Consider the following 9,730-nt stretch of genomic DNA (forward strand, 5'->3'; position numbering starts at 1 on the left):
CATAAAACGGAGGTTGAAAATGTAGGAGTGGAGATCAGAGACAAAGATTAAAGGCAATTTATACGAGATAAGAGTGAACAAAACAGTAGAGGGCCCTTACATGGATAAATAACTCATTCACTATAAAAATTTCCCAATGACAATGATCTGGATTTCCTTTGCCAAAGGATGCACTGCAGAAAATTTTTGGTAAGATGTTCAACATCAACTATGCCATACTTGGAAACCTTACCTTCCTATTTCTTTTGCTCAAGAATAATCTGATTTTCTAGCATAGACTGGATTCCAGTTGCTTATGTATTGCCAACATATGTACTGTCTATCCATTTGGTTTTGTTTTTCTTTTAGAGACTCAAAATGACATGTTAGCAGAAAGTATTGCTTGAAAGTGTAATTGACTGTTAAAACCATAGGGGTACAAAACTTTTCTAATAAAGCAAATAAATCTCTAAACAATTTTAATTAAAGTGCTGAAACTATTAGAGTAACAGAAGCAAAACCAATTCCAACTACAATTTTGAATCGAATCGACTCCAATCTAATTACAAATTGATACAATCCAGAAAAACTTGAAGGTGTTTTAAATCATCCTCTTCCCACTAAGTTCTAGCTGCCTGACCAAAATGCAACTTCTGAGACTATTTGCAGCCATCTCCTATGAGTTAAGTTGACATAGATATTCCTGAATCAATGATGAAAATTCAGGAAATAATTCCGGAATTCTCTTCCTCCTCTTCAGATGATTTTACACATGTCAAATGTTAATTTTGGATCATTTTAGCAGTTTGGTTGATTTATTTTAAGCAAATTAGATCTGCACTCTTGTAAGTATGAAAGTGGAAAATAGAAGTCTATGCAATTCTAAAATTTTTTACAGGTTATCTAACACCAAACCTCCTCTGCCCAGTGCAGACACAGGGGCTGCTTACATGGTAGGAAAGAGACTGGTTAGAGAGTAGGAGAAAAACTCTTCTTGTTTGTTTTGTTTTGTGTTTGCTTGTTTGGTAGTTTTTTGCTTTTAGCTAGGTGGAGATCTTAAATGAGACATTGTTTTTCTAGGCTCTAGTTGAAAGGATTGGAAACAACATGTTCTGTTTCCTGCCAGTTCTAATATGCTAATTTATAGAACAAGGTAGAGAAAATTTAGGAAAGCTAAAACAGTAATTGGGAATGAATAGCATTACAGGTGTTGTAGTTGGATGATGCAGGGGGTTTAGGCGCTTTATAGAGATGCTTATATGACTGGGTCATTGCACCATTGTTGGGTGAAAATTATTTTCTGAATGGAGAGTCTATATTCTGCTGAGAAGCTTTCAATCCATTTAGCCCTTGAAGCACACAACTCAGGGACTGGCTTGGCAGGAGCAGGGACTTTGGTCCGTTACAACTCTTTTTTCATCACTGGCTAAGAACTCACCTAACAATGTTGTCTGGGTAGCATGTGTTGCATTTCAAGTCATGATTAATGTGCCTCCAGTTGAGAAATTTCTGGTTTTCAAGTCATGATTAATCTGCCTCCAGTTGAGAAATTCCTGGTTGCAACATGTTCTGGGCTGTATCAAACAGACCATGCTCTATTGACCGCTGTCTCTGAAAGGAGCTGAAATCTATCTGAAGCTCCCAGGACTTGAAGACAGATGCCCGGAGACTTCAGAGATTGGGTAATGACTATTGATCTATTTGCAGAGTCTGGATCATGCTATTTCAGTGAGACATGGAAAATATTTGGAGGTACAGAACTTTAATTGTTTGTGAGGAACATCGTGTTTTGATAGCAAAACATAGCAAGAGTAGAATGTGACCACTCCAGATGGAGAAGATACACTGGAGAGTTTTCCAGGCATGTTAAGATGAGTTTTCCCTTTCAGAAAGCTGTAGCAGTTAACAAAGCAGACGTTGCTATTTTTGAATCTCAGTGAGAGGTGATATCACATATCGATACCTGGAAATACTAGTGAAAGATACTTTTAAGAATTTAAGAGATCTTTCTTTGGGATTGCATCTAGGACTTTGGGAAATAATATTTAAATAATGTTTTTTAAAATGTTTAGCGTTTTCAAAAAGCCCTTTATTGTCTCATTCCAATGGCCTTGAGCCTGAATATTCTTAGGAGCAAGGTCATCTGCAGGGAAATGTGGCAGGAATTGGCAGGAATCACTGTACTAAGTGATACGCCTGCTGATGGACCCTTATGATCTGTGAAGTACCTGCCGTTTCCTTCCCCCTGCTTCATAGTGAATAGCCTTGCTGAGTGTTGTGTGAAAAAGTGGTTCATATTAATGTTGATGTTATTTAAGAGTACATGCTCTTCCCGTCCTCATAAGTGCAGACCTGCATCCAAGTCTAGGGAGATGAGGACGAGCCAACCTGATGGACTAATATCCCCCCGCCAAGACGTTGAGAGATCAAATGATTGTCCTTTAATTCTATATATCAAAGTCAAAAGGTTGTTATTTTTTGTTTGGTTGCTTTTACAATACACTTATTCTTTCTTTATTTATTTTTTATTTTATTTTTTTGCGGTACGTTGGCCTCTCACTGTTGTGGCCTCTCCCGTTGCGGAGCACAGGCTCCAGACGCGTAGGCTCAGCAGCCATGGCTCACGGGCCTAGCTGCTCTGTGGCATATGGGATCCTCCCAGACCGGGGCACGAACCCATGTTCCCTGCATCGGAAGGCGGACTCTCAACCACTGCACCACCAGAGAAGCCCTTTTTTTTAAAAAATACTTATTCTTTATTTTCTGTTTCCAGAATTAAGAAAGAAGTTGTCACCAGATTTTCCTCATGTCTGAAAAAGATACATAATCACATATATCAAATATATAGTCACTTTAGCACACAACACTTCAGGCAGGAAATATGATAGTGTGGAATTAAATTTGGGGATAGGAACATGATATTAAAGGAGTCATTTTACTATAAAGCAGCTTGCTTTAATATTTCTTCATTGGCATATCTTATGTCTAAAAAGAAATTGAGGGAAATTTTATTTCCTCCACAGCTCCTCTTTTGCTATTTATTTTATATTAAAATTTTTAAGCAGCAATCTTTCAGAAGCTATTTTGCCAAGCAGAACAAGTGCTTCTTCCTTAGTATTGTAGAAGAGCCATGAAAATTAGTGCCTTCTAGATATTTGCTATTTATTTTTCTTTTCTCTTTTGTGTCTGTTCTTCCCCATTCACCCTGGTACTCCTTTGTCTTCTGATGCCTCTGGGCTTGGAGCACAGAGCAATAGCTCTGGGCTCTAAAAAGCCTCTCAGTGCTATTTGAAGATCCTATCACAGCTGCCTATTCCTTCTTCCTTTGACACAAAAATACTTAATCCTCAAATGTGAAATTTTCAGGCCTGGACATCTGATTGTGCAATCATTTCCTTTCTTTCACTTGTTTATAGCCTCATTAATCTTCCTGATTCATTAACTCTTTCACTCTGTGGGTGGGGGAATTCAGAAAACAGAGAAGTAATTTAAATCTAGATTCTGATTAACTTTGCTACCAATAGTTGTGTAACCTTGTGAGTCACTATACTTTGGTAACAGATGAGAATATCAGAGTTTTGTGAAGGATGCTGAGGTAAGGGCAAGACAGAATCTAAATTTTTGTAAACACCCTAATCAGTTTTAGATTAAAAGTGTCACCTAGAAAGAGAAATTGTGTCAGAGGCCAAGATATTTTAAATGACAGACAGCAGGCTTCTGGCAAACCCAGTTATTTGTGTCACTGACAAAAATCTCATTATTAAGAAAAACTATGAGGAACTGCCAAAATGGTTATAACAAGGTGGAAATACTAAAACTTGTGGACTTTGCCCCATAAGCTTCTAGAGCCTTTATTCAGAGTTCACTGCATTTAAATTTACAGCTAATTATTTCTAAGTATTCTTATTTAGTGTAAGTATATTATTATGTTTTATATCATAAATATTCATTATAATAAATATTTGAGTATATTTTTATTGTGAGAATAATTCAAACTAATAAAGTCATTGAGGAAAATATGTAACCAAGAAGTAAATTAGTAGAAGAAGGAAAATTGTTATTCCTACTATTTGGATATAACCATTATCATTTTGCAGTAATTCTTCCAGTTTCTGAAGATCATACTTTTTTGATTTGCTTATTTGTTTGAGATATTCAAAAAATAAAATTGTAGTTGCTTAAATTTGGTTTTATTGCTATAGGTCCAAACAAATTTTGCAAAACTCTATAAATGTTTACATATTTTTAGGCTGATGTATGAAAAATTTTTATCATAATTCTAAATAGTTTCAAAGGATGTACTTTAAGGTACCTCACAAATATTGCCAGTTTAAATTGAAATTGTTATACAATTTAAAAAATATATTCAATAGAGTAGTTTTTTAATATCCAAGATTATCCATTGAAAAAAATATTTTAATTAATGGAATAAAATTTTATATCTTGTGCTTTCTTATTGAATTCGTATTTCCATTCCACTTCTTTCTTACAGGTGTTTTATATATTTCCATAAATATATATTCTAGTGTCATTCATTTATATGCTTAAAAAGTCTTTTATTGATCAATTGATCTTTCTTCTCTGGAACTAAAAAGTGGATATACAGTAAAATTTAAATTGTTTTCACTTCTTATAAGGTTGCATTTTTCTTTTAAGTTTTTAATGATTTGTCTTTGTAATTTTTATTAGAATACAGTTGGTCAAAGGATCATAAATATATTAAAAGTTCAATGAATAATTATTAAGCATTAAAATCAAATTTTAGTAGCAATGAATCTCTTAATGACATGAATGAAACATTTCCTTTTAATTCATACACACAATGACAATTATTATTTATTCACAGATGACACAAAATTTAGAATCAGTTCTTTTCCATTTATTTGACAGATGTAAATTGCTGAAAAACCATGTTTACCTAATGCCATTCAGCTCTGAACTTTTCGAAGCTCTGTATCACAAATCACAGTGATGCATCTACAAAAACAATTTTTAATGATTTACCTCCTAACAACTCAAGTAGATCTTTTTTCAGTGTTCTGAAAGCAAAGAATTAGAAACTACAAGATTTGCAGAGATAGTTGCTTTTGAAAAAGGATTGATACTTGATTAAACTCTCCTTTTCCCAATACCCATGTCAATATTGTGAAGTGTTCCTTTGTGAGGGGCCTCAGAATTTTTTACAACCTGGGACAATTCACCATAGTTAAGATTCAAAAGAAGAGAGAGTTTCACCTTACCTTTGTAAAGTAGAGTTAGAAAACGAGAACCTCCTTGAAGTTAGAAATCTCGGGCCATATGAATTTTAGGAGAGAATATATATGAGAGTAAAAGATCTAGAATTTGATTTTTAAAAAACTAGTTATGTGTGTATATATTTGTGGAAAGTCTTTGCATACCCTAGCATGAAGACTAACCCTTCCTCCAAACAATAATTTTTTCCCCATTGAACATAATATTACAAGTTTGTTTTCATGTTATTATATAGTCTTCATATACATTTTAATGGCTTTATCTACAAAAGTTAATTAACATAGTTTATTTAAGCAACACTTTATAACTAAAAATCTGTTTTTAATTTTTTATGATAAATAACAAGCATTAAAGTAATTTTATACAAAGGGTTCTCCTCCACATTCAAACTGAGAATTTATCCTCTTAGTATAAACTTATTGAGCAGAACCTCTGGGACATAAGATAAGGATGTTCTTAAAAACTCTGTAAATATAACAACACTGTTCTTAGTATTTTGGTGTTTTTTTTTCTTAATTGTAACAATTTCTTCCTTAAATATTTTTAAAATAAATTTATTTATTTATTTTTGGCTGTGTTGGGTCTTTGTTGCTGCGTGCAGGCTTTCTCTAGTTGCGGCGAGTGGGGGCTACTCTTCCTTGTGGTGTGCTGGCTTCTCATTGCAGTGGCTTCTCTTGTTGCAGAGCACAGGCTATAGGTGCATGGGCTTCAGTAATTGTGGCACGTGGGTTCAGTAGTTGTGGCTTGTGAGCTCTAGAGTGCAGGCTTAGTAGTTGTGGCACACAGGCTTAGTTGCTCCATGACATGTGGGATCTTCCGGACCAGGGCTCGAACCCATGTCCACTGCATTGGCAGGAGGTTTCTTAAGCACCACGCCACCAGGAAAGTCCTTTTAATTCACTTTCATCACAGTGTATAATGAATAGAAAAAGAAATAAATATCAAACTAGAATTTCCCAAGTGTATTCTTTGGAAAATATGGGTCAAGTTATGTTTAATTGGTGTTATTCAAATGATAAAATTCTAAGAGCAAATAAAACTATGGAAAAGTAAATTAAATAAGTTAAACAGAGTCTTGATTGCAGGACCATATTGAGTCTTAATTATGATATTGTAATTTAAGACTCTCCAAGCAAGTCATGTATATAGCTTGTATATATACATATATATAGTCTAAAAAACATATATTTATGTCTAAATATTGTAATGTATGTTTTCCATGAGTTCTTTTTACAAATAACATCTTATGAGAGTCATGTTTTATAGGAAAGCAATGTGAAATGCTTTAGAGTAATAAAGCAATATAGTCTGTGTAGATTACATATATATATATATATAAACCTATAATAAATAAATCTATATTGATTTAGTCTGGGTTCTTGAAGATAAGGGTCTCCTCTTTAAGGACTAAAAGTCCCCTGGAATTTATGACGTCTTCTCTCTTCTTAGTCAAACATCCATATATACATTAGTGTGAATCAGCAGGAGGTCAATGTAGGATGCATTCATCAGGAAGTTATCCTAGAAACAGGTCAAAGAGATTAGAGGATCGTTGGAGTATCATTAAGCAGAAGTGCCTGAATCAGGTGGATTTACCCAACAATGATAATAAATATTGTGAGGCTCAGATCAGGCAGAGCAGGTAAACATGTTACAGAGTCCAAGCTCACTGCTCGCCACACGACAGGCCAATAAATCAGGGGCCAAGGTGTTGAGGCAAGGAACAGCGACTTTATTCAGAAAGCCAGGCATCTGAGAAGATGGTGGACTAGAGTCCTAGAGAACCATCTTACCAGGGTCTGGATGCTAGCTTCTTTTATAGAACAGAGATGGGGGAGGTGAGCAGGTAAAGTAAAAAGGCCATAAGTCTTGCATAATATCTCCTGGTTTCACCAGACTCAGGGAGGGGATGTGTTAATTTCTTCTTTCCTGCAGCCATTCACAGGTGGGCAGGGTCAGGATGTTTCCCTGTGAGGTGAACAAAGGTAGTTTAGTTTAACATTCAGGCAGAGGGGGCAGGGTTCCCTGAGACAGGTCATCATGCATGCTTATAGCTATAGACAACATCCTTTCAGTGATTACAGTAACTTGCAACAAAAGCAACAGAAAGCAAAGATTAAAGTAAAAGAAACAGATCCAACATGGAGTCAGATTTGTTCTTCCCTATTACAAACACACGCCTAGAAAGCGCAGGTAAGCACAGCCCTGGTGAGAAGTGCCTGAACAAAGCCTGTTTGGTTAGAACATGCTACTCTTTAGAAAATATAACACAGAGACACCTCTTGCCTGGGTGTGTCACCTTTCCACACCCAGATCCATTACACAGAAGAACAAAACAAAGGTAGCTGAATGGGCTTTATGTCATGGCTGCAAAATACAAAGTGTCATGACTAGTACACATTCTTGTTCCATCTCTGGGGACTAGACTTCAGCTCTTCCTATAAGCAGCACACAGCCCTCCTCCCTGCATCGTTACAAGCCACACAAGCTCTCCAGCCTGCCCTTTTTAGAAGAGGGTCAGATCTGCTCTAACTCAGGGGTCCCAGGGTCACTTGCCAATGATTGTAACCCAGAGGCCTCAAGTATCAATCACTCAAAAGATGTTGGAGCATCTAAATTGTAAATGTCTTGAGAGAAAAGGCTAATTTTTTAAAATTGCCCTACTACCTTCCTGTAATATACAGACCTGAACTAAGGTATTAATCAGCTCTCACTGTCAAAAAGAGAGTAGCAATGCAGTGGGGTAAAATGAAAGCAGGCAAGAAAGATATGATACAAAATAGTGAGTCAATTTGGGATAGTCTTTAAGATTAAATGATGTACTCATTCTCTTTCATCCATCTGTCTATTTGGCAAACATTTATAGGAAGTGTCGACTAAAAGATATATACACAACCTAAAAGTTGAGAGTTATGTTTTATTGAGTGGGCCTACTGAGGACTTCAAGCCCAGGAGGCAGCTTCTCAAGTAACCCTGAGAAAACTGCTCCTAGGAGGCGAGGGGGGAGCTAGGGTATATAGGAGTTTTGCAACAAAGAGCAGGTAGTAGAAGCAAAAGAAACTGTTAATGAAAGAAAACTAGACCTCTCAAGTTAAGGAATTTAGAACGTTTCTATTTATGGGAAGATGCAAGAGTCTGGACTCACTGAAATCATTCCTTTGATATGCACCTCAGCTATCTGGGGCCAGTATCCTGTGTTTTCACATGCTGAATTTCCACAGGGCTCACTTTTGGAATGGCTGCAGTCTGATGCCTGCTAGATGGCAGGTATTCTTTGTTTCCTTCCTGAGTTCCCTCAGGACTCACCTGCTCGCCATTGAAGGGCTGCAGTCGCTGATGACTGTGACATCCTTTGTTTACTGATATGACAGGCAATATTTCATTTCTCAAAACCTTCATGCTGGGTCTCAGAGAGACAAAAGTGAGAATGAAACATTTTCTCCTCTCAAGGAATCCAGTCAGTCTGTCTTTCACAGGTTGGGAATGCACATGAATCCCTTGAAATGAGGGTTTAAAATGCAGATCCCTGGCCACACCCCCATAGATGCACATCCGGTTTGGCTGGGGTGGGTTCTAAAAGTCTATATTGTTTTTAATGGTGATTATGATCGCTGTGGTGTATAGGCCACAGGTAACCCTAATCAGGTGCTTAGCAGAGAACCCTAGTATGTCTATTCTGAATGGACTGAGTGGTTAAGATCATAATGATTCAGAGCATTTCCTTTAGAGTCAGACAACCTGAGTTCAGATCCTGGCTCCATCACTGCCTCTTTGACCTCAGGCAAATGACTTGAACTCAAGACCAGGTTTCATTTGAAATAAAATTGGAATAATATTTCTTATCCCTTGGGATTATTTTGAGAATAAAATGAGATAACCACAATCATGTCTGATACTTTACTTGGCACATAATAGGTGCTCAAAACAAGTTGTAATAGTAACAATAATTATTGTGGTGGTATTATTATCACTACCATATTATAATAGAGTTTCACCAGAATTTGGCTATATTAATCAATATTAGTTATATATAAATATATTACATTAATATAAAATTACATATGTACTACCTAATTCATATATAGTTAATCATATTAATTATGGTATAGATTAATTATATTAATATATATAGTCAACAGAGATTATGACTTGGATAAATCCAAGAGAGGAGCTCATGGAATTTTCTGTAACACTAAAGTGAAGGCATAGTCTGAAAAATCCTTCCATTTCCTACAGGGTGAGATTTGCCATCTCTCTTATATGTTAATTTGATATAAAAATCTATTTGAAATGTAGAATTGGAGCAATTAGACAAAGAAAGAGAAAAGAAAAAAAGGAAGTAGGGGAAGTGGTGTTGAAAGCACAGAGAAGAGAGAGAAGTGACTGTTCTGCTTTACAGAATCTGGCTTTTGCAAGTCAGATTTTTCTGATTTCAGTTTCTTAACAAAGTTATTCTTGCAATCAAGGTGATATCCTCAAAAGTTGCACAGACGCATGA

Source organism: Phocoena sinus, chromosome 16 (genome assembly GCF_008692025.1).
Source record: "Phocoena sinus isolate mPhoSin1 chromosome 16, mPhoSin1.pri, whole genome shotgun sequence".
NCBI classification, from domain to species: Eukaryota; Metazoa; Chordata; class Mammalia; order Artiodactyla; family Phocoenidae; genus Phocoena; species Phocoena sinus.